The sequence below is a fragment of the Chiloscyllium plagiosum genome, chromosome 34, assembly GCF_004010195.1.
Source record: "Chiloscyllium plagiosum isolate BGI_BamShark_2017 chromosome 34, ASM401019v2, whole genome shotgun sequence".
In the NCBI taxonomy this organism is placed as follows: Eukaryota; Metazoa; Chordata; class Chondrichthyes; order Orectolobiformes; family Hemiscylliidae; genus Chiloscyllium; species Chiloscyllium plagiosum.
The window spans coordinates 31,659,138-31,685,250 of NC_057743.1; the positions used below are offsets into that span (position 1 = coordinate 31,659,138).

At 41.4% G+C, this 26,113-nt stretch overlaps 1 protein-coding gene across 4 annotated transcripts in view; it reads right to left on the reverse strand.

The window, feature by feature from the left end:
- LOC122540395 (probable G-protein coupled receptor 153) overlaps positions 1–26,113 on the reverse strand; it is a 98,000-nt gene that overhangs the window by 70,417 nt on the left and 1,470 nt on the right. The window contains exon 1 of one of the 4 annotated variants that reach the window (XM_043676077.1): positions 13,157–13,174. The exons of the other annotated variants lie outside the window; for them this stretch is intronic. The gene's annotated coding sequence lies outside the window, so the exon portion shown is untranslated. Of the gene's footprint in view, positions 1–13,156; positions 13,175–26,113 lie in introns of those variants that run through there. 4 annotated transcript variants of the gene reach the window in all.

The window sequence follows — 26,113 nt, forward strand, 5'->3', positions numbered from 1 at the left end:
TCGTGCTGAAGTTAATCAATGATATGAAAAGCACGCGTTTGCCCGCAGGGAAGAATTAACAAAAGAACCAATGAATGCTCTTCAACAGACAAGTTGTCACTTACAGGAATATCTCTGCCTCTGACTTGGAACAAGGGAGAGGGGAGCAGTGGGACATGCAGAGGTTAATACATCTCAAAAATGCTGCTTCTTCAAGATTGCAGACATCCCTGTGCCCAACAGGAATTCATCATCTGTGTAGAGACCCAACAATGGTGAAATTCATCCTGAGCTACTATGCAAATACCATTGCGAAAGCAAACCAGGTGGTGGAATTCAGCCCCAGACCAAGAGAAAATGTGCCACTGACTTTATCTTTATTGTTGAAATAACTCAACTGAAATGGTACTGCATGTGGTTTGACAGATGGAATTGCAAATTCTTTTTGTGAAACTCAATCTGGGGTCTCATTCGAAAGATGCCACAGTTTTGAAGCAGTACCATCTCACCTAACTATGTGCAAAGACTGCAAACAGCTCTGTTTACTTGTTTACTTAAAGAAATGGCTTCATAAGAACGAAGGCTCATAGCACAAAAACATGTTCCTTGCTTGACGTTTATAAGTTCTTGAATTACAGCCAGAATTTCCAAGAGCAAATGGAAATTACATTTGTACCAGTGTTTCTCCTCTTGAAGGACTATGGAACACAGAAAAGGTCTTTTGGTTGCTATTAGATTGTTGGAAGCTATCTACTGAAATGTAATCATTAACTCCTTGTGAACGGAACTAATTGATATTGTAAGGTTTTGTGTTGTTTACAATCAGTTTGCATATGTATGTCGTATTGCTATAAATAAATCTGACCTGGGACTTTAGCCTGAAAAAGTTGCTTCGCGATGGCATTTATTTCAGTTTTCAAAGGGCAAATGATAGCCATTCCATATGTTCTCTGTTGAGCAATTTGTCTTAATTCAAGAGTAACAGTACAACTAGCAGTGCACTAAGCGCATGAGAGAAAATTATGTTTTAGGTCTTAAGAGACTCCATTTGCTAACAGAAGTTCTCATCTCATTGTAAACATCAATGAAGCTGTTGAGGGACAAAAAGATTTGAACAGCAATAAACATTGGCCTTACTAGCAGTACACACCTCCCATGGTTTTTTTTAAAAATAAAGTTGGCACTGAAACAACAGATAGTCAATTAGTGAGAATGAACTTAATTAATAGGCATCAGATTGCTTAATGGAAAACTTAAAATTCAAAATGTCACCTCAGTGAGGTCAGGAAAAAGAACTGAAACATAATAACCTTCTCTTCCAGTCTCCCTCACTAAGGGAACTGTTCATAATTATGAAAGCAAAGCTTAAAGAAAGAAGATCTTACTCTCTGAGGAAGTGATGAAATATTTGCACATGGGTCAAAAGGTGTAAATTCAGAAGAGTATATGTAACTTCATCTTTGGATCAATGTATATGCAATATTGTAAAGTTGGATGATTTGCCTAGGTTGTTCAGTCACTGCTGTTTCTGACAAATTCAATTTGTCGCCTGAATTGAGTCAAATTTCGAAAAGGTAAAGCAGGGTTGATGCCTTTTCAACAGAAAATGCGAGCAATACTCAACATCTGGAGAGAGAAATAAGAATTAATACCATGTCATTCGATCAATGATCTGAGAATTTTGCCTGGATTTTCAGAGTCGGAATGTCTGAGAAAAGGTCGGTTGGGTCTTAACTCTGAGTCTAACGACCTCATTCCCAGTGTGCCCTCGAAAGGGTGTATATCAGTTTGAGTCATCAGTCTATACTCAGCACTCCTGAGCACTGCAGGGATAGACATGTCATAGCCAGTGTCTATATTAGTGGGGCAGGGCCAGCTTTCCGAAGAAATTGGTATTCATGCCACTTTAGTGAAGTCATAAACTGTAGTCAGAATAAGGGAACCTGGTGGAAATAAAGTTTAAAATAGACCTCTTCATGCCCCCCTATGCCAAGCTATGCTGCCTACCAATACTACCATGAACACACGTGCCAAGCTATACCCAAATGTAGCTCTCATGATCATTCTATTATGTCAGGCCAATACAAGTGTCATTCATCCATACCCTTTAAAGTATCAATTGCAGAAACCGCAAGCACTTTAAACATCTTAACTTTGTACAGTTGACAAAATAGATCAGACAGCCAGAACAATGGGCCTTAGCTATTTCTACAGTCTAATGGATTTCTCTCTCAGCCAAGCCTTCGATAGCTCTGGCCCCTTGATCACTGTTGTCCACGTAACTGCCTCTGACCTTGTCTCTGACCTGGGTCAACTGCAGCTCACACCCATCCCTGGCAATGAGGAGTGCATCTCTCCAGCCAGTTTCTCCTGAGGCACTGTGTGAAATTCCGAATTTCCCGGGCTCCTGCTAAATATCTAAAAGATGAAAATCTAGGCTGTTAACTGTTTCTGTTCATAATGCTGGCAGACCTGCTGGAACATTCCAACATTCTCTGCTTTTATGTCAGATTTCCAGCATCTGCAGGATTTTGCTTTTGCATTCATGTCTTCTGTGGTCTTTGTTAGATCAAAGTCTGTCCCTGTTGCTCAGAAGGGAAGAGGGGAGGGGAGCAGAACATTCATCTTTGGGGACTCCAAAGTGAGGGGGGCAGATAGGAGGTTCTATGGGAACGAGAGAGACTCACGGTTGATGTGTTGCCTCCCAGGTGCCAGGGTTCGTGATGTCTCGGATTGTGTTTTCGGGGTCCTTAAGGGAGAGGGGGAGCAGTCCAAGTTGTGATTCACATAGGTACTAACGACATGGGTAGTAAAGGGGATGGGGATTTAAGGCAGAACTTCCAGGAGCTAGGATGGAAGCTTAGTGCTAGAACAAACAGAGTTGTTATCTTTGGTTTGTTGCCTGTGCCACATGCTAGCAAGGTGAGGAATTGGGAGAGAGATGAGTTGAACACATGACTAGAGCGATGATGCAGAAGGGAGGGTTTCGGATACCTGGATAATAGGACTCATTCTGGGGTAGTTGGGACCTCTACAACAGGATCGCCGACACCTGACCCAGAGGGGTACCAATATCCTGGGGGGAATATTTACTAATGCTTTTCAGGAGGGTCTAAACAAATTCAGCAGGGGGATGGGACCTAAATTTTAGTTCCAATGTCCGGGAGATCGAGAGTAACGAGGTCAGAAATATGGTTTCAAGGTCACAAGAGAGCACTGGCAAGCAGGAAGGTGGTTTGAAGTGTGTCTACCTCAACGCCAGGAGCATCCGGAATAAGGTGGGTGAGCTTGCATCATGGGTTGGTACTTGGGAGTTTGATGTTGTGGCCATTTTGGAGACATGGATAAAGCAGGGACAGGAATGGTTGTTGCAGGTTCCAGGATTTAGATGTTTCAGTAAGAACAGAGAAGATGGAAAAAGAGGGGATGGTGTGGCATTGTTAGTCAAGGACAGTATTATGGTGGCAGAAAGGATATTTAAGGACTTGTCTACTGAGGTTAGAAACAGGAAAGGAGAGGTTACCCTGTCAGGAGTTTTCTATAGGCCTCCAAATAATTGCAGAGATGTAGAGGATAGGATAGCAAAAACGATCCTTGATAGGAGTGAGAGTGACAGGGTAGTTGCTATGGGGGAACTTTAACTTTCCAAACATTGACGGGAAATACTATAGTTCGAGTACTTTAGATGGGTCAGTTTTTGTCCAATGTGTGCAAGAGAGTTTCCTAACACAGTATGTAGACAGGCCAACAAGGGGCGAGGCCACATTGGATTTGGTACTGAGTAATGAACCTGACCAGAAGTTAGATTTGGATGTAGATGAGCACTTTGGTGATAAGTGACCACAATTTGGTTATTTTTACTTTAGCGATGGCAAGGGATAGACATATACTGCAGGGCAAGAGTTATAGCTGGAGAAAGGCAATTATGATGCAATTAGGAAAGATTTAGGATACATAGGATGAAGAAGGAAACTACAGGGGATGGGCACAATTGAAATGTGGAGCTTATTCAAGGAACAGCTACTGCGTGTCCTTGATAAGCATTTAGCAGTCAAGCAGGGAGAAGATGGTCGAGCGAGGGAGCCATGGTTTACTAAATCTCTTGTCAAGAGGAAGAAGAAGGCTTATGTTAGGATGAGACATGAAGGCGCAGTTAGGGCACTTGAGAATTACAAGTTATCCAGGAAAAACCTAAAGAGAGAGCTAAGAAGAGCCAGGAGGGGACATGAGACGTTTTTGGCTGATAGGATCAAGGAAAACCCGAAAGCTTACTATAGGTATATCAGAAATAAAAGAATGACTAAAGTAATATTAGGGCAATTCGAACACAGTAGTGGGAATTTGTGCATGGAGTCCGATGAGATAGGAGAAGCGCTAAATGAATATTTTTCAATCAGTATTCACACTGGATAAACACGATGTTGTTGAGGAGAATACAGATATACAGGCTACCAGACTAGATGGGATTGAGGTTCACAAGGAGGGGGTATTAGTAATTCTGTAAAGTGTGAAAATACACAAGTCCCCTTTGAATTTATCCTAGGATTCTCTGGGAAGCCAGGGAGGAGATTGCAGAGCCTTTGGCTTTGATCTTTATGTCATCATTGTCTACAGGAATAGTGCCAGAAGACTGGAAGATAGCGAATGTTGTTCCCTCATTCATGAAGGGGAGTAGAGACAACCCTGGTAATTGTAGACCAGTGAGCCTTACTTTGGTTGTGGGTAAAGTGTTGGAAAGGGTGATAAGAGATAGGATTTATAATCATTTTGAAAGGAATAAGTTGATTCGGGATAGTCAACACGGTTTTGTGAAGGGTAGGTCAGGCCTCACAAACCTTATTGAGTTCTTTGAGAAGGTTGCCAAACAGGTGGATGAGGGTGAACCAGTTGGTGTGGTGTATATGGATTTCAGTAAGGCATTTGATAAGGTTCCCCATGGTAGGCTGTTGCACAAAATATGGAGGCATGGGATTGAGGGTGATTTAGCAGTTTAGATGAAAAATTGGCTAGCTGAAAGGAGACAGAGAGGGGTGATTGATGGGAAATATTCATCCTGGAGTTCAGTTATTAGTGGTGTACTGCAAGGATCTGTTTTGCGGCCACTGCTGTTTGTCATTTTTATAAATGACCTGGAGGGCGTAGAAGGATGGGTCAGTACACTTGCAGATGATACTAAGGTCGGTGGAGTTGTGGATAGTGCCAAAGGATGTTGCAGGTTACAGAGGGACATAGATAAGCTGCAGAGCTGGGCTGAGAGATGGCAAATGAAGTTTAATGCAGGTAAGTGTGAGGTGATTCACTTTGGAAGGAGCAACAGAAATAAAGCGTACTGGGCTGATGGTAAGATTCTTGGTAGATTAGCAGAGAGAACTCTGTGTCCATGTCCATAGATCCCTGAAAGTTGTCACCCAGGTTGTTAGGGTTTTTAAGAAGTCGTACAGTTTTTTTAGCTTTATTGGTACAGGGATTGGGTTTTGGAGCCACAAGGTCATGTTGCAGTTGTACAAAGCTCTGGTGCAGCTGCGGACAGTTCTGGTCACCACATTATAAGAAGGATGTGGAAGCTTTGGAAAGGGCTCAGAGGTGATTTACTCGGATGTTGTCTGTTATGGATGGAAGGTCTTACAAGGCAAGGCTGAGGGACTTGAGGCTGTTTTCATTCGAGAGAATAAGATTGAGAGGTGACTTAATTGAGACATACAAGATAATCAGAGGGTTAGATAGGGTGGACAGTGAGAGCCTTTTCCTCCAATGGTGATGGCTAGCACGAGGGGACATAGCTTTAAATTGAGGGGTGATAGAGATAGCACAGATGTCAGAGGTGGTTTCTTTACTCAGAGAATGGTAGGTGTGTGGAATGCCCTGCCTGCAACAGCAGTAGACTCACCAATTTTAGGGGCATTTAAATGTCATTGGATAAACACATTGGTGAAAATGGAATAGCGTAGGATAGATGGGCTTCAGGTTGGTTCCACAGGTCGGCACAACATTGAGGGCTGAAGGGCCTGTACTGCACTGAAATGTTCTATGTTCTATGTTCTATGTAAAAGAACAGGCCATTCTGCAAGGAATATGTTATTGCTCTCCCACCTCCTCCTGAAATATATTGGCCAAAGTAACATACAGAGAATAACGACTGAGTCTATGTAGTTAAGTCATTCTTAGAAATATTGCAGTTGAGATATTGAAATTGGATACAGAAGAAAACAAAATGGTCAGGCTCCCCATTCAGACTCCTGCTGGAAGTGACATGTGGGACATCATGTGAGACCAAGATTCAAATTAGCTGTGATCGTTTCCACAGCCATAGCTCACTTGCTGGGTTTCCTGCAGGGTTTCCTACTTTCCAGGATGAGTGAAGACAATGGAAAACAATTAGAGAGAAATGTTGCGTGCACAAAGTCATTCAGATGTACAAATAATGATCTGCAGAAAGGTGCGGGAAATATTGCCATCAAATAGACAAGTGAACATTTTAACACATCTCACTGCTAGCCATAAAATTATTTTTGCATCAACCGCCAAATAAACAATGAAGATTTAGCACCTAATTTTAATTTAATTAGGTCAATTTGACTGAATCAGTGAAACTGAATCAGGAGCTTGAAGTTGCCAGCATTTAACCTCAATGGACACTTCTGGGAAGTAATGAGGGAGCACTGCATTGTTGGAAAGACCACGTTTTGGATGGAATGCTAATTCAGCATCTTACCTGCTTGGTCATGAGTGAGACTATAAGGAATAAAAGCAGGAGTAGGCCATTTGGCCCCTCAAGCCAGCTTCACCATTCAATAGGATCAAAGCTGATCCAATCCTCCTCATACCCACTTTTCTGTCCTTTCCCTGTAACCCCAATTCCCCTACTGATTGTTCAAGATTCTAACAGTCTTAAGTCACAGCCTTTCTGCCCACACTTCAAGGCCTGTCCTTGTGATACAATTCAAAAAGAAATAGAATGTTGGTCTAGTGTTCGATCCTCTTTCATGGGTATTCTCCCCGCCCAAATGGACAAACCCACATTTTCCCATATTCTTCCATCTACCAAATTTTTACCCACTCTTAACCCTAACTAATTCCCTTTCCAGACACTTTGGGTCCGTCTTACAAAGATACATAGGAAAGCAAATTGTATCATCATCAAATTTGGTGACAGTACAGTCAGTGCTTTCAGCAAAGCCATAAAAATAATTTAACTTCAACTTCAAAGGGAATTAAATTGTTGGAAACATTATGTGGAGGTGCAGGTGTTGGACTGGGATGGACAAGGTCAAAAGTCGCATGACACCAGTTTATAGTCCAATGGTTTATTTGAAATCAAGGACAATTTGAAGTCAGTACGAAGAGGCAGTGCTCCGAAAGTTTGTGATTTCAAATAAAGTTGTTGGACTATAACCTGGTATCGTGTGGCTTCTGACTTTGTTGTAAAACACAATAGAATCTACTTAAGATGTGATAATGCACTAAAATACACTTTCCTTCATCAAATTTTAAAATATTTAATGGAGACATGAATATTGAAAATATGATTACAGAAAGCTACTCATGATCACCAATTAAAATAAGAAAAAGCATTAAGGATTCAGTCATGAAAGAGTATTATATTCATTCCTTTTGTTAGCAGATTAAAATTATTTTTTTTTTGCTTTCTGGCTACATACACACTGGTGGGTCATTGGCATAGAGTCTTAATGTATTAGCAGATGGTGTTTCTGTGTGGGTACAGGCTTAAACTTTTCATTGTGCCCAATCTGTTATTAGGAGATGCCAGTCACAACAAAGAGGAAGTTGCTCCCTCCTACACACCTCCTGGTAGCTGCCTCATCAGAATCAAAGGCCTCCAGGAAGTACAAAACAAAGGCTATCAGGTCCTCATGCATGTTCTGCCATTTGAATCAGATCGAGGCTACTCTCTACGTTAACTCTACTTACCTTCACGTGCTCCATTTCATTTGATACCAGACCCCACAAAAATGCACTCCCATCAACTTAATGTGGTTGAAGTGGACTGTACACAAAAGTGTAAACCAGATGCTGCAAGTCACATTTTGCAAATGTTCTCTTCCAATTAAGAGCTGCAGCCATTGCCAGCACACATTGGGAAATCCATAGGCCTTCCCCATGATCTATTTGACACTTCCTGAGGCAGACATTGCCAGCGTCTTAAAGATGACTTGATTTGTCACTAACTAGTCAATGGCTGTATTCAAGATCATATGCCTGCAGTACTGTTTAAATAAGAACTTCCATACAAGACAAAATAATGGGAAAACTAAATCATGATAAAGCATTTAAACAAGACTTTTACTTGTTGGACAGCTGGTTACACAATATGCATCGAGAGATTTTTTTTTTAAAAATTGACCTTCTCAGACATGACACCTCCCTGGAGAAGGTAGGACTTGAACCCAGGCCAAAGAGTGTGGTGCTGGAAAAGCACAGCTGGTCAGGCAGCATTCGAGGAGCAGGAGAATCAGTGTTTCAAGCATAAGCTCTTCATCAGGAACGAGGGAGTGGCCCAAGGGGGCTGAGACATAAATGGGAGGGGGTGGGGCAGGGGGAAGGTAGCTGAAGTGTGATAGGTAGACGAAGGTAGGGGATGACGGTGTTAGGTCAGAGAGGAGAGTGGCACAGATAGGTGGGAATGAAGATGGACAGGTAGGACAGATGGAGGGTTAGATCTGGGATAAGGTGGGAGAAGAGGAAATGAGGAAACTGGTGAAATCCACATTGATCGCATATGGTTGGAGGGTCCCAAGGCGGAAGATGAGGCGTTCTTACTCCAGGCATTGGATGGTAAGGGTTTGATGGTGGAGTAGGCCCAGGATCTGCATGTCTTTGGTGGGGTGGGAGGGGGAGTTAAAGTGTTCAGCCATAGGGCGGTGAGGTTGTTTTGTGCATATGTCCTGGAGATGTTCTCTGAAGTGTTCCATAAGTAGGCATCCTGTCTCCACAATGTAGAGGAGAGCACATTAGGAGCAACAGATACAGTGGATGACATGTGTGGATTTGCATGTAAATCTCTGATTGATGTGGAATGCTCCTTTGGGGCTTAGGACAGAAGTGCGGGGGGAGGTGTGGGTGCAGGTTTTGCAATTCTTGCAGTGGCAGGGGGAAGTGCTGGGAGGGGATGGTGGGTTGGTAGGGGGTTGGTGGATCTTACAAGGGAATTGAGGATGGAGTGGTCTCTCCGAAACACTGATAGGGGTGGAGAGGGAAATATACCCCTGATGGTGGAGTCTGTTTGCAGGTGGCTAAAATGGCGGAGGATAATGCAATGTATCCGGAGGTTGGTGGGGTGGATGTTGAGGACTAGGGGAGTTCTGTCCTTGTTGTGTTTTGAGGGGTGGGATTCCAGGGCAGAGGTACGAGGGATGAATGAGATGTGCTGGAAAGCATCATCGACCACATGGGAGGGGAAATTGCAGTCTCGAAAGAAGGAAGCTATCTGGTATATTCTGTGGTGGAATTGGTCCTCCTGGGAGCAGATACGGCAGAACTGGGAATAAGGGATAGTGTTTCTACAGGAGGCAGGGTGAGAGTAGGTGTAGTCTAGGAGTCAATGGATTTGTAGTAGATGTCCGTGTTGAGTCAGTCACCATTAATGGAAATGGAGAGGTCCAGGAAGTAGAGGGAGGTGTCTGAGATGGTCCAGGTGAACTTAAGGTCAGGATGGAATATGTTGGTAAAATTGATGAACTGTTCAACCTCCTCGTGGGAGCACGACATGGCACCGATACAGTCATCAATGTCATGGAGGAAAAGATGATGAATGGTGGCTGGTGTAGCTGCGGAAGAAGGACTGCTCCACATACCCGATGAAGAGGCAGGCATAGCTAGGGCCCATGTGGGTGCCCATGGCTACCCCTTTGGTCTGGAGGATGTGGGAGGATTCAAAGGAGAACTTATTGAGGATGAGGACCAGTTCAGCCAAATGAATGAGAGTGTCAGTGGAAGGGTATTGGTGGTGTCGATGGGAGCGGAAGAAAGAGAGAGGTTGGAGGCCTTTGTCATGGTGGATAGATGTGTATAGGAACTCCTTGAACCCAGACCCTCTAGCCCAGAGTACCAGTGTAAAACAAGAGCCTTCAACATTGAGTATTTAATTTAAACACCTATCTTCCTAATCAACTTGTTCAGAGATGATAATACACTCCTCTGGAGCAAGTGGGATATGAATCTAGGTCTCATGATCCATTGTTAGGACACTACCACTCCACCACAAGTGGGCCTCCAACATCAAGAGTCTTTTTTCTCTTAGTGCTTTTTTCTACTTAACCTGTTCAGGTAGGTTATTATACATCTCCAGAGCAAGTGAAACTGAACCCTGTTCTCTTGGTTTAGGGGTAGGAACACTACCATCGCATCACAAGAGAACTCCTCAGCATATGGAGTCTTAACACCCTTGTTTAAATGAGTGGCAGGTGGCGCCCTCATAAATAATTAAGAGGGTAAACAAGTTTATCACTTCACCTAAAAGTTAGCAGCCTTGAAAATCCAGCACTCTCCAAACGCTTCTGGGATATCAAACTAGATTATGTACCAAGTGGAAACAAGGCAATAGCAAGAGCTTTAACGGAAGCTGATGCATCAAATTATTATTTTTTCACTATTTTGAAACTATGAGTTACACATTTAGAACATACAGCACAGAAACAGGCCATGCAGCCCAATTAGTCTGGTTGATCTTTCTCTTTCACAAGAGTCTATACTCATTCAATCTACTTCAATCTCATGTGCTGGTCTAGTTTCTTTTTAAAAGCACCTTAGCAATTTGCCTCAACAACTCCCCTTGGCAGAAGGTGCAGCATTCAAACCACTACAATTAAATAAAATTCTCCTTATTTCTCTTCATGATTCAATAGGTTGATTCAAATAGGTTCTTGCATTTCTGGCCCTTATGTTTGGATTTTCCAACAATGGAAACATTGTCTTCATATCTACCCTGACAACCCATTCCTCTGTTAAGTCATTTACGCATCTTTTCTGTCCTAAGTACTGACGCGTCCTGTATTTTCTGACACTTGCAATCTGACTTAGAAGAAGTAGCCCGTAGCCCAGGAAGAAGAGAGTGCAGTCTGGAGCAGCAATGTATTTAGTAACGTAGCTCAAATAGAGACAAGAAAATTGCAATGAAGTTGTAGGTCAGAGATAAGGGGGAGTTCATTTAACACGATAATCATATTTTTCTTGTATCTTGCCCAGGGGATGCTGGAGGAGTGTTTAATGAACATCCCCAAGAACAGATGCAGTGTTCAAGTTTGCAATGAAAATAACTGCTGCTTTTTTGCATGCGATTTATAATCCAAACAAAATTTAATTATTCAATGTTTGTTTCCAAACTTATAAATGGACTTTGAAAGGGATAGTGTCTCTACCCCTGCACTAGAAGTTCTAGGCTGAAATCTGACTTGTCCAGATGTGTGTCAATACATAGAGTCATAGTCACAGTCATAGAGTCATACCTTAACAGGCTGATTTTTAAAAAGTGTATATGTAGAGGCTGGGGCAGATCCTGTAACAGGATCTAGCCAGGGCCAAAGAGGGCACAATCGCCATTCAAGAGCTGCCTGTGGGCCTTCTAGAGTATTCTAAATGTCTCAAGTACAAAATCATTCCAGAATGCACTCACAATGCACTCAATGAAATTCAACAAGATGTACATTTGATTTTACTCAATGAAAATTGTATTTCCGTATAGTACAAACCCACAGCATTAAATATTCAAAACAATCTATCAGTAATAGTTCTTCAATTGATGCCCATCCACCCATCAACTTCTCTTTATTCATTTACATAAAAGCCTTGCATCTACCCTCCACCTCACACTTCAGATGACATACACTGGATGTCAAAAGGATATTGAAAGGTGCAAGTCAGTCATTTTGCACTCTCTCCTGACACCAATAGGTAGAAATTAACAAACATTATAGCCTCTAAACTTCCTTCAACAAAAGGTTTTCCTTCAGAAAACACCTATTTACAGCAATCAGGGGGTTTGAAGAGATAGGACAAATAGGAACAGCTCCCTTTAGTAACAAGAATAATCTTCTGCCTGGGAACCCTCCAATCACAAGGGATGAACTCAGATTTCTCCAGTTTCCTCATTTCCCCTCCCCCCACCTTCTCCTGTTCCCTGGATGCTGCCTGACCTGCTGCGCTTTTCCAGCAACACATTTTCAGCTAACAAGAATAATACAATTGTGGGGTAGCTGCTGCCAAGGTGCGGTGGGGAAAGATTACAGGTATAAGGTCTGCCTGCCTAAGAAGAACAGGGGCCCACTCAGAAATCGGGCCCCGCTGACACCTCAGCAAAATACCTGGATGGTCAATGTACAGACTTGTATATACGAATGATTAATTCCGACCTCTGTATATAAAGAAATGCAATGTGTGCATAAGAATAGCATGACCAATTGTATAGATATCAAAATAATTTTATGAATAAAGTATATTTTTGAAATAAAAAAAATTGTTCATCTTCACATTGTCAAACTTAGAGTCATAGAGATGTACAGCATGGAAACAGACCTTTCGGTCGTATCATATCCTTTGATTTGTAAGAAGCAAGTATGAGAGCTCCACTTACAGCATTGAAATACTGAAAGGCTTCTCATTGATAAGAGCACATCAACACAAAACAAAACACCCAACTAAAATACTGAAGAGTATCTCATCAATAGCCATACCTAGAAGATGGCAAATACCATCGGACTATCATAATGTGGTCTGTTTCATTCATATTAGTATCTCAATTGAACAAAGGCCCATAACACTAAAATACTGAAGAGCATTTAATTGATAACACCAGCAAACTATGAATTTAGACAACTAAATGACTTCAAAATATTTTCACTCTATAGCTTTCATGTTTTTCATAATGACCATGAAGCTGAATACTTTCTAGCACAATGAAAACAGAACATGAAAAGCAGAAAGCAAGAGATCTATTTTTAGTCAACTGGGAAGACGGAGGCTAATCTGCTCCTGTATTGAAGGATTCTCTGAGCATGCTGCAGAAGCCCTGCTTCACTCCCCAAATGCTCTATTTTAAGAAATAAGTAATTGCTGAAGAAATATTCTTGATTTAAAAGAAATTAAGCAGGATAAATAATTGCACTACAATACTGAGAAAGAAAGACAAAGGAAAATAAAAAGTCAAGAGCAATTACAAGGATACCTTTAAGCAAAGGGTTGATTGATGTACCATGATTACAGTGAGGTACGGATTCACTGTAATTAGTAGCAGCAGGACTGTACCCTGGCCATTCCTTTAATCCAGTGTTGTTTATTGTTCAGAGATCCCGTGTTCTAGCGGAGGAGACACTCTCAATCTTTCACGGTTCAATGGAGCAACTGAAAATGCGCGTGTACATTTAAAGCTTTCAAATGGGAAGTGCTAGCTAGAACGTGTGTTGCCCATAGAGACTGACACTATAAGTCCTTTAAGATGCTCCTCAAAGCCTACACCTTTAACCAAGCTTAAATTTATCCATTCTAATATCTCCTGATTTAGCTTAGTGTCGAATTTGTCTGACACCTCTTCTGTAAAGCACTTTAGGATGCTTATTGGATTAAAGGCCCTGTATAATCATAAATTACATTTGTAAGAAAGTCTCTCTCTCTCCTCTTCACTCCTGAAGGTGTTGTCTGTTTACCATTCCACAGATTTAGCCCAATCTCTTACTTTAACTGGCTGATCATTTTGAATTGCAGATAAGGTTATGGGGAGATTTAAGGTAGGTTGCTTCAAACAATGAACGGTTTGATCAGAGGAAATATGTAAGCATCATCTTCTTTGTCCAAAAATATGTAGGTTAGACGAATTGGCCATGCTACATTGCCCGTAGTGTTCAAGGATGTGTAGGTCAAGTGCATTGGTCAGGGGTAAATGTAGAGTAATAGGGAACGGGTTCGGGTGGGATAGTCTTCAGAGGGTCTGTGTGGACTTGTTGGGCCAAAGGGTCTGTTTCCACACTGTAGGGATTCTATCCTATTCTTGTCTGCAATGTTGGCAACTAGAGGATGCAGGCATAAAATCATTCACAGAAATACTCCAGGGGACAGATGGATTTTTAGTCCCCCCACCAGGTGCAAAATTGTAGGTGTGGAAGTAGATCGACAGCGACTTTCAGAAGTAATTTAGATAAATACTTAGAAGAAAAAACTTGCATGTTATATGGAAGAGTAAGAGAGTGGGACTAATCTGATAAATCTTTTAAAGAACTGGCACAGGTTCCACAGAATGCACAGAAGGTCATTCAGTCTGTGATGAAAATCTAAACAGTGAGGCCATTAAACACACTGTTAAACCAAATGAAAAAAATACCGTTGCTTAGAACTAGGCTGTACTTTTTTGGATCATATGTCAAATCTTTGCTTTCCTTGTGTGTCCAAATTCAGCCCCTGTAATTATTTGTTCCCTTCATCTTGTCTTGCAATGTTTCAATCCCTTATCGATGGTTTTTCTGAGGTTATTATACAACTGCTTGAAAAGTTATAGATTGGTCCTGTCTGAAGAGGTTTCGCCCATTTGTAAATATACAGTCTTCTTAGAATGTACCAGGACTTTATGACAAACCTCTCCCATGTCCAGATCTATATCTTCAAGCAAGTTATCAAGTTGTTATAGTCTTACTAGATCATAGGGCTGCTCTCTCATTAGAGACATTTACAGAGAGATAACTTGTCGTCGTTAAGATGAGGACCACCACACCTCAGGCAAGGAGAGAGACTGAGAAGAAGAGCTTGTCATGGTAACCTCAACTGATGATGGGAATTGAGCCCATGTTATTGGCATCACACTGCTTTTTAAATCAACCATCCAGCCAACTGAGCTAAACCAAGGCCCAGCAAGTAATACTGGGTGGTAGTTAGAAGCGAGCTAATACAGGAGTTTTCTGCTTGTAAGGAAAGAGCTAATTATTTTACTTTTAATTCATCTTTAAGTGAGTTTCTGTTAGCAATGTTGGCTAGTAAAAGGGATTCCAGCTACACAGTATTATAGTTGCTAATGAGAGACCACAAACTCCCTTGTTTGTTCATTTTTGGCAGCTACTGTGTCTAAAACTGCAAAATATCTGGGGACATGTTTTGGTCATTAAAACAGGAAGCTATGGCAATGGATAGTGATTCCTTGAAGGGTTATGGGAATCCCTGAATAGGGATGTTATTCCCTGCAAATGTCTCCAGTTGAATAAATTCATTGACAGTTCAATCAAGTTGCACATTCTGAGAAGACTCAGAATTCTTAGCAAAATGATAACCCAGTTACTTGGGTGAGGTAATGCATGTGCATTGTCTCATAGCTAGACTGAAAGGAAGATATAAAAAGAGGAATGGATACTTCAGAGTTCAATTAGGCTTGAGACAGCTGAACCCCTCACACTCAAAGCTTCTGGTGTATTGTATTCTCCAGTAATGTGTTTTAGTGTCAAAATGTCTCACGTGCATATGAAATAATTATTCATAGTAATAGTTTTCATTGTATCTGTGTGGTTATGGTTAATCATTGTTCTCATTGAATGCTTTATTCCAATGAAAGTAAATAGTGTCCTTGAACTCAATCATGTGGAATAATGTAAAATGCAAGAAGAGCACCCATTCCCGAATTGTCTGCAACCTAATGCAAATCCATCAGATTTATAACCATCTGAACAATAACAATTTGTATTTAACATAACAAAATGTCCTCAAGACACTTCACCGGTGCCTTGTCATGCAAAATGTGACACAAGCTACACCGGGCAACATTACAGCAGTCAGCAAACAGCTGGGTATAGGTGGTAGGTTATTTGTTGAAAGGGAAAGGGAGAAGTGGAGAGAATCATAGAATCAGGCCAATCAGCCCAGCAAATCCACACCCACGTTCTGAAGACCATCCCACACTACCCCCTCTACCTTATCCCTGCATTTCCCATGGCTAATCCACCTAACCTGCACATCTTTGGACTGTGAGACGAAACCCACACAGACACAGGGAGAATGTGCAAACTCCACACAGGCAGTTGCCAGAGGGTGAAATCGAACCCAGGTCCCTGGTGCTATGAGGCAGCAGTGCTAACCGCTGAGCCACTGTGCCATCCTTAAGGAGGTTAAAGGAGGGGATTCCAGGGCTTTGGACTTGGTGGCTAAAGGTACAGCTCACAATTTTGAAATGATTAAAAGGTCCTCAAGAATTCAGAAATGGAGAAGTACAGAAAGATCAAAAACTTGTAGAATAAATGAGCAGTTGCATTCAGACACTGAAGCACAGAACCAGAGTTCCAATACACTGCTCTGAAGGATTTGAACTTTTATCTGATTTTCTTGTGAGCTTCCAGCTGTTTTCCGCAGGCAAAAGGAAAGAGCTAGTTGGGTACCCTGCTTCAGGAAAGATGACAAGGATGATAAATCAAGATGTCTTTGCCTTTAGGGGCAATTAGGAATTGACTTCAAATACTGGCCTTACCAGCAATGCTCATAACTCACAAAAGAATAAAAAGACATTATACCTGGGTTACCCAGTTTAAATTATCATTGCATGGAGTTGAATTGTATTCACTTAAATCTAGAAGATTAAGCAGTGATCTAATTAATGTTTAAAAACACATCCAAATCTGAAACAAAAACAGAAACTGCTGGAGAAACTCGGCAGGTTTGGTAGCATCTGTGGACTGAAAGTGGAGTGAACATGATTTTGAAGAAGGGTAACTCGACCCAAAGCTATAGTGACAGATGGAGTTTAATTCAGATAAATGTGAGGTGCTGCATTTTGGGAAAGCAAACCTTAGCAGACTTATACACTTAATGGTAAGGTCCTAGGGAGTGTTGCTGGACAAAGAGACCTTGGAGTGCAGTTTCATAGCTCCTTGAAAGTGGACTCACAGGTAGATAGGATAGTGAAGAAGGCGATTGTTATGCTTTCCTTTATTGGTCAGAGAATTGAGTACAGGAGTTGGGAGGTCATGTTGCGGCTGTACAGGACATTGGTTAGGCCACTGTTGGAATATTACATGCAGTTCTGGTCTCCTTCCTATCGGAAAGATGTTGTGAAATTTGAAAGGATTCTGAAAAGATTTACAAGGATGTTGTCAGAATTGGAGGATTTGAGCTATATGGAGAGGCTGAACTGGCTGGGGCTGTTTTCTCTGGAGCGTCAGAGGCTGAGGGGTGACCTTATAGAGATTTACAAAATTATGAGTGGCATGGATGGGGTAAATAGACAAAGTCTTTCCCCTGGGGTCAGGGAGTCCAGAAATTAAGAGGGCTTAGGTTTAGGGTGAGAGGGGAAAGATATAAAAGACACCTAAGGAGCAACTTTTTCACACAGAAGGTGGTATGAGTGTATGGAATGAGGTGCCAGAGGAAGTGGTGAAAGCTGGTACAATTGCAACATTTAATAGGCATTTGGATGGGTGTATGAATAAGAAGAGTTTGGAAGGATATGGGCCGGGTGCTGGCAGGTGGGACTAGGATTGGGTTTGGGATATCTGGTCGGCATGGACGGGTTGGACCGAAGGGTCTGTTTCCATGCTGTACATCTCCATGACTCTATGACTCTAACTGCATTTCCAGATCTGCTGAGTTTCTCCAGCAATCTATTTTGATCCAAGGTAATGTGTTGATATGATTAAAGGGGTTTATGACATGCACAGATAGAGAGAGGGAGAGAGAGAGAGACAAAGAGAGGGTGTCCTTGCAACATAACCTTTAAATCAGTGCAAAGCTGTTCAAATACTTTAAATGTTTTGAAATGTCTCTTCACCCAAAAGGCAGTGGAAATGTCTGCATCCACAAAGAACTATTGAAGGTCAATCTATTAAAAGTTTCAAAACTGAAACTGATATTTTCTTGGTTGATGAGTATAGTAATGAAAGTAAAACCCAGGCAGCTAAGAAACATTGAAACTGGGATCAGGAGTAGGCCATTCAGCCCGTTCTGCTCTTCAATACATTCATGGGTGATTCTGTCTCAATGCCATCTTTCTGCTTTCTTCCTATATTCCTCAATGCCTTTAAAATCTAAATATTTATCTATCTACTTCTTGAATATATTCAGTAACTCAGCTTCCACAGCCTTCTATGGTCAAGAATTCCACAGGTTCATTATCCTTTGAATGAAGAAATATTTTCTCATCTCAGTCCACGTGGTCTATCCCATATCTCGGGTCCTTGTTCTAGACTCCCCAAATAGGGTCACATCTTTCCTGCATTAAGTCTGTCTAACCCTGTTAGAATTTTATATGGTCCCCTCTCATCCTTCTCGACTCTAGTGAATACGAGTCAAGTCAAACCAATCTCTCCTCATATGACAGCCCTGTTATTGCACTCCCTCTATGTCAAATATATCCTTTCTTAATTAATCCAGGATTTGCATTCAATATTCCAGGTGGTGGAGTTAAGATGCAGATTAATCACAATCTAATTGAATGGTGGAAAAGGATAAAGGAGCTGAATTACCCCTCCTGCTCTTATATCCCTAGATGAGAGGGTTTAGCTACGAGAAGAGACTGGAGAAACTGAGATCCTTCATATTAGGAAAGGAAAAATTAGAAGTAGTCTGATAAGAGTGATCAGAATCATTAAGAGCTCTAATCAGGCAAAATCAAAAGAAACTGTTCCACTGATTAACTGATGGAGACTGTTCTTTTATACAGAGAGTTATGAATGTATGAATGCACTACATGAATCAGTGTTAGAAACAGCAGTCAAATCATTTTTGAAATTTAAAAGAATAAACATTTTAAAATGGCATTTTTTCAAAAATTGTACAAGGGGAAAGTCAAGGGATGGACTGTCTCTTCAAAGCCAAATGGAGTCTTGCTGTGCTGTAATGTTTTTGTCATCAGTTAGCCACAGCTATTCTTGTATACCTCCAAGCACATGGCACCGCAGTTGGCACTGGCTGATAGGGCTGAGAAAAGGTCAGTTCGCCCACCACTTCAGCTAAGAATAACATATGGACCAGGATGTCAACAGGGATCAGGGAGACAAAATAAATGTAGCTTGCTAGGAAAGTGTCAACAGTGATCATTTCTTTTTGTGAAAGGGCAGATTCATCACTGAAATCTTCTTACATCCCTTTAAAACAGCTTTCGGAGCATTGTCACATTGCTGTTTAAGGAACCTTGACGTTAGCAATTTGACTGCAATTCTTCCAAGACTACAACAGTGACTACATTTCAAAAGATATCTATGAAGCACTTTGAGGAGTCTGGAGCTTGTGAAAGGTGCTAAATAAATGCAAATCTTTCTTTTTGCCCCATCCCCCAGGCATTATTCCACAATATGTGTAAATGATGAAAATACTTCATAAATAAAGATGTAATTCTTGATTGTTGTCAACTTTGGAGACCTGGAATCACTCAAGAGGAGAATCTGACCATTACCTATGCTTAAGCTAATGTGATTCTATAGTTGACCAGTAGGAATTCATGACTGACTTAATCTAGGGACAAGATTACAGAGGTGCTGGAAAAGCACAGCAGGTCAGGCAGCATCCGAGGAGCAGGAAAATCAATGTTTTGGGCAAAAGCCCTTCATCAGGAATGAGGCTGGGAGCCTCTAGGGTGGAGAGATAAATGGGAGGGATGTGGGGCTGGGGAGAAGGTAACTGAGAGTGCAATAGGTGGATGGAAGTGGGGGTAAAGGTGGTCGGAGAGGAGGGTGCAGCAGATAAGTAAGAAAGAAGATTGACAGGTGGGACAGGTCATGAGGACGATGTTGAACTGGAAGTTTGGAACTGAGGTAAGGTGAAGGAGGGGAAATGAGGAAACTGGTGAAATCCACATTGATGCCATGGAGTTGGAGGGTCCCGAGGCGGAAGGTGAGGCATTCTTCCTCCAGGTGTCAGGTGGTATAGGAGTGGCGACGGAGGAGGCTCAGGAACTGCATGTCCTCGGCAGAGTGGGAGGGGGAATTGAAATGTTCAGCCACGGGGCGGTGGGGTTGATTGGTGCGGGTTCTCTGAAGCGCTCTGCAAGTAAGCATCCAAACTCCCCACTTCACCTGGACTTCCACACATGTCATTTACTGTATCTGTTGCTCCCAATAAATGCCCCCATTAACCTAGGGATGCCTAACAGTTCCTCTCCTACACCTGAGACATCCTGTTCCTACCCTCTTCCTGTGGACTATCATGAGCATGAATCACCCTCCCCACTTACATAACAGCATTAGTGCCAGTAACATTAAAACATCCTCAGACATTTCACAAGAATGTGCACCATCAAAATTTAACACTGGATCGAAAAAAATAAGATATTAAGGCAGTTGACCAATATCTTTGTAAGGCATGGGGCTTTAAGGATCATCTTAAAAGGAAGAAAGAGAAATGAAGGTGCACAGGTTTGTAAAGTAAATTGCAGAGTTTCAGATCTTTGCCACGGAAGTGCAGCTGCCGATAGTGGTATAAATAAAATGAGGGATACTCAAAAGGCTGTAAAGTCAAAAGTCACATGACACCAAGTTATAGTCCAACAGGTTTGTTTGAAATCACAGGCTTTGGAGTGCTGCTCCTTCATCAGCTGAAGTCCTGACAAAGCAGTAGTGCTCCGAAAGCTTGTGATTTCAAATAAACCTGCTGGACTATATCCTGGTGTTGTGTCACTTCTGACTTTATCCACCCCAGTCCAACACCGGCATCTCCACATTATATATTTATGAGTCTAACATCTTGATAGGTTGCAGAGCTGAAGATGAGAGAGAGGAGCTGAGGACATATAAGAATTCATTATGAATTTTAAAATCAATGTGTTGCTTCACTGGGGCTAATGTAGATCAGTGAGCAAAGAGGCTTGGCAACAAATTAGGTTATGGACAGCCAGGATGACCAGGAACTGATTGGAATAATCAAGTTTAAAGCTAACAAAAGCATGGATGAAGATTTCAATTGGAGATGAGCTCATATCCCTATTCTTCAGAAACTGTCTTCTAAATTTGTATCGTTTGCTTTCTACTTTTGGTGCAATAAACTTATGTTCTGTTATTAAAGAACATTTGCAGCTTCAAGTGAATATGTTTCAGTGACTAACCATTATTTTAACCAACGAAAATAAATTAATTAAACATATGATGTTTCAAGCCAAGAATCATCCTGGAATCTGATTTGTTCGGAGCACTACCAACTGAGATTAGAACATTCTAGCTAAAACTAAAATAAATAAAATTATTTCCCGCCTTGTAAAGAGTTCTCCATAGATGCAGTGTTTATTTTAACAGAAATTAAAATTTATAAGCATTTTCTTTTACAGGAGATATTAGTCTCTGGCCCTTCAAAATTAGGATCACAATCTCAAGTGAATAGTGGACCTGTGTAGACTGTGGTGACATTTATTCCTAGCTATAAGAGACCGTAATGGTGGTAGGGCTTTCCCAGAACATAGTGCTCATTCAAAAGCTCTCTGCTGAGACTAGAACGAGTGTTGACCTCTCATGGGGATCGGCAAAATAGCTTTTCCCAAACAGCACTTTTAACCAGGGCATTGTCAATAGAAAGTTACTCAACCTCAAATCTCATTTTCAAGGTGCCAGTATTAACAGCACTGCTCGTAAAAGCTGCTGTTCATGGGATCTTTAAGGATAAGAAGGCCATTTGTACATCTTAATTCATCTAACCAGAACAATGTGCCCCACCACAGCAGTCAAATGTTCATTCAATTATTCTGGATTATTGTCTCCACTGCATGAGCTGAGGGTTTAATTCAATATTGTTGATCACTTATTATTGATATCAGGATTTCCTAATATCAATTCTAATGCTTTCTGATTTGAGACTTTGTTCCCTTATTCTACTCCTGCAATTTAATGCAATGTAAAATTCTGCCTTTACTTTCTCCATCCCTTAGCTAACTTATTTGCCTATACGAGATCACATGATAAATTCCTTCTCTCTAGGAAAAGCTACCAAGATAGTCTTCATTTTCTCATGAATCCGACCCCTCACAGTTGATATGCCTTTTCTCTTCACTGCATCTATCAACTGATTGTTTGCTTTGCTTCCTGGTCATCAGAACTGGACACATTAAAACAACCTCAAACTTAAATATCAAGGCAAATGGCCTCAACCATCATAAGTAGTCTGTCAGTCCAACCAACAATAGACACAGCTTTTCCGGTGAAATACAGGAAGCAAAGCAAACAATCAGTTGACAGAATAAGGAATCTCCTGAGGAGGGCATGCAATATCCAGTAATAGACAGAATTAAGGATCCCCTAAGTAGTGCATGCAATGTCATGTCATTTATCCAGAGAGAGGGATACATTGAGCAGTTCACAATGGGATTTCAATTATCCAACATAATAGAAGGGGTTGCACTGGTAGCTATAGTAATTGACAATAACTGAAATTCCCCAGATGAGGAGTGTACACTATTCACTGAAATAGGTTCCTTGTCTGATTTTTGTTCAGGAACGCTCAGTTGCTTCTTCACCTTGACAAAATCAGCAGCTACTGCAATAGCTGATCAATCAGCTAACTGCACAGATCCACCCATTCAACACTCTATCCTCTGGAACTCAGCCAGATAAACCAACCAATAATGCTGTGAGTTAAAGTGCTGAAGATGTTGTGCACTTGTCTCCAGAGATACATTCTGAAATGCTAATCTCAGCCAAGCTGTTGACGATAAAATCGATATACAGCTTGTGAGAAACAAGATTAAACAGGCAGACAGTAAGCATCTTATAGTGAGGGGCACTGAATCCACTGATATACAGTGATGGTACGAGTGCAGAGAGGGCTACTCTGAGCAACTCATATTGCATGTTATGGGAAGATGGTGGGGTAATAGTAACATCTCTGGACTAATAATTCAAGATTCCAAGTCAATACCCCATAGCAGCTCTTGGAATTTAAATGCAATTAATAATAAATCTGGAACATAAAGGTATTTTCAGTTATGGTGGTCACTGGCAACTATCATTGTTTGTTATAAAAACTCATCTTGTTTCCAAATGTGAAAGAATTCTGTCAACTTTACCTGAGTAGCCCTACCTGACAGTCCAGCCACAAGGTATTGCATTTGACTTTTAAATACCTTCTGAAATAGCCTGGGAAGTCACTCAGTTCAAGTGCTATTAGGAATAGGCAAAAAATGCAGGCTTCATTAATGATGTCCACGTCCCATGAAAGAGTAGGAAATAAAACTGGAGTGGTTTTTGACAAAGGTGTATCACTAAGCACCTTTCCTAAAAATACCTCAAGGATTTACTTTCCCCACTTTGTACAGTATGCCATCATGTACATCTCAAATGTTATTCATTGCAGTTTACATATTATCTTTTACATCAGTAAGTATTCTATTCAGTTTTTTTCATAATGTGCTCTCAAGGCAACGCTAGTATTGTCCCAGTGACAATGACTAATGCAACCTGTCAAGTGGCTCCTACCAGCCAACCAAGCAGGTGTTTCCTGGCTGGCACGTTCCGCATTGAAACACAGCTGTTCACACAATAACACATCACCCCGAGTTCTGTGGAGTTAAATGCACCAACTTCAAGCAAGGGTTTGCCAAGCAATTATTCAATTTCCTCATTCTGTTTTTACCTCCCAACTCCACTGCAATCCTTTCCCTTGAAAACTCAAAACGATTGAGTAAGATATCTCCCAAACTTAATATTAATCCTGTAGGAAGTATAAATAGTGGCCTATCTACCTATTAATCTCCTTGATTCCTCAAAGAATTAGAGCAAAGACCTATTGTATCATCTTCTGTTCATTTCCACCTGAACACCCTTAACTGTTTCAATATTATTGATCTTCTAAAGTAAAATCCAAGCTTAACGTTACTTACCTTGTGATTACTTTGTTATCAAGTCACAGAGATGTACAGCATAGAAAAATATCCTTTGGTCTAACTTGTCCATGCCAACCAGCTATCTCATCTAATCTAGTCATTTGTCAGCACATGGCCCATGTCCCTCTAAACCCTTCCTATTCATGTACCCCTCCAGATGCCTTTTAAATGCTGTAATTGTACCAGCCACCACCACTTCCTCTGGCAGCTCAATCCACATATGCACCACCCTCTGTGTGAAAAAGTTGCCCCTTAGGTTCCTTTTAATTTTTTCCAACCCTAAACCTATATCCTCTAGTTTAGGACTCCCTCTCCCCAGGGAAAAGACCCTGTCTATTTTTCCTATCCCACGGATAGGAAATTATGAAATTGACAATTTCATAAACCTCTACAAGGTCATCCCTCAACCGTTGCGCAGCAGATAAAATAGCCTCAGACTATTCAGCCTCTCCCTATAGCCCAAATCCTCAAACCCTGGCAACATCCTTGTAAATCTTTTCTGAACCCTTTCAAGTTTCACAACATCCTTCCGATAGGAGGGAGACCAGAATTGCACAAAATTCCAAAAGTGGCCTAACCAATGTCCTGTACAGCCGAAACATGACCTCCCAACTCCTATACTCAATGCTCTGACCAATAAAGGAAAGCATACCAAACACCCTCTTCACTATCCTATCTACCTGTCACCGCACTTTCAGAAAACAATGAACCTGCACTCCAAGGTCTCTTAGTTCAACAACACTCCCAGGACCTTACTATTAAGTGTACAAGTCCTGCTAAGATTTGCCTTTTCAAAATACAGCACCTCCCATTTGTCTTTTTCTTTTCTTCTCTTTTGTTCTTCTCACCTGCAGTGACTGCAGAACATAACAAATCACCCAAGGTTCTCATTACAAAATTGTATTGTACACTTAAGATGCCTCCAAATGTTAAAAAGGCTAATTGCCAGAAGGTTTATGCCCAACCCACTGGGTGTGACAAATGATACATCCAACTACAAAGCCTTAACCACAATACCCATTGTTCTATGATGAATTAACTTCTGTTCTAATGGACAGGGAGACACTGATTTGAGAACTGGGTACTACCTTTGATTTCTATTGTACCAGCAAGAGTTAACTTCAGTCTGTCACACTGGGATATGTTAATCTCCGTAACCCGTGCATTGGGCAATATTAACTTCAACGCCCAACACACTGGGAGGTTTTAGTTCAATGTCGCACAGACAGGGAGCTATTGATTCAGTGCCAAATGCACTTGAATATATTAACTTCAGTATTAAGTGCATTGAGAAATATAACTTTAATATGCATGCATTGGTAGTTGCAATTAAATTACTTTAATTTACAAAAGGAACTCAAGATGCATCACAAAGCAATTAGGTGGTAAGGAATGGTGACGAAATATATGTTTGAAGACACAGGCTATGAGAAGGGTTTTGAAAGCAGATGGTGAGACCGCAAGGATCCAGAGACCAGAGAACGGTGTACAAAGTCTCTGGTATCACAGTGATGTTGAGTGGTTGGGGTTCCAAAGTACTAAAGACTGATGAGAATGGTGCAAACAGGGATGTAGAGGCTGCATGTTAAGGTCAGGCAGGATTAGGAACTCGCAGGCAAGAATTTCAAAATCAGTGTCTTGATGGATAGGCTCTTATAGAGGACAGTGGTATGAGTTGGTGAATTAGCAGCCTTAGTACTCAAGGGTGTGGGTGAGAGTGGTCTGGGTGAGTTTGGATTGGCTGTGGAATATGGAACTCAGGAATACAGATTGGATGTAACCAAGGTATGTGTGGCAAAATTGGGTGCGATGGAGTGAGCAGAGGAAAGTGGACCATTTGAAGGTAGAAATCGTCAAATGCAGGGTGAGATTGATGTGGAGTGTTTAGGCTGGGAGGCATTAACCTCAGCAGCAGCAGTTCTGTTATAATGAAGCAATCAACAAATTTGATTATAAATTTCTGAATGCACATGCATGCATTATTCACCAGCAACTTACACCCAGTTTAAAGAATTCAGCTTCCTTTCAGCAATGCAACTAAATGGGTACCATCTCATAAACCCATCACATTTTTTGGTGAAAGTTATAACAAATGCAATAATTTAAGTATCAAAATTGGAGTGGAATGGACAAAAAGGAAAGGTCCAAGCTGAGTTTCTTTCCTGATGTACAGATGTTTCGAGTGATGGAGGGCCCACAACCAAGGGATGGGTTGAGGTGGTGTGGTGATGGAACCTGGGCATAGGGACATCACAGCAGTACCAGAAACTTCATGCATCACGCCCTGATCTCTGGAGAGGAATGGTAGGGGTAGTATTGGGGATGGGGGGAGTGGAGTTGGGAGAGAGGGAGTGGAGGCGA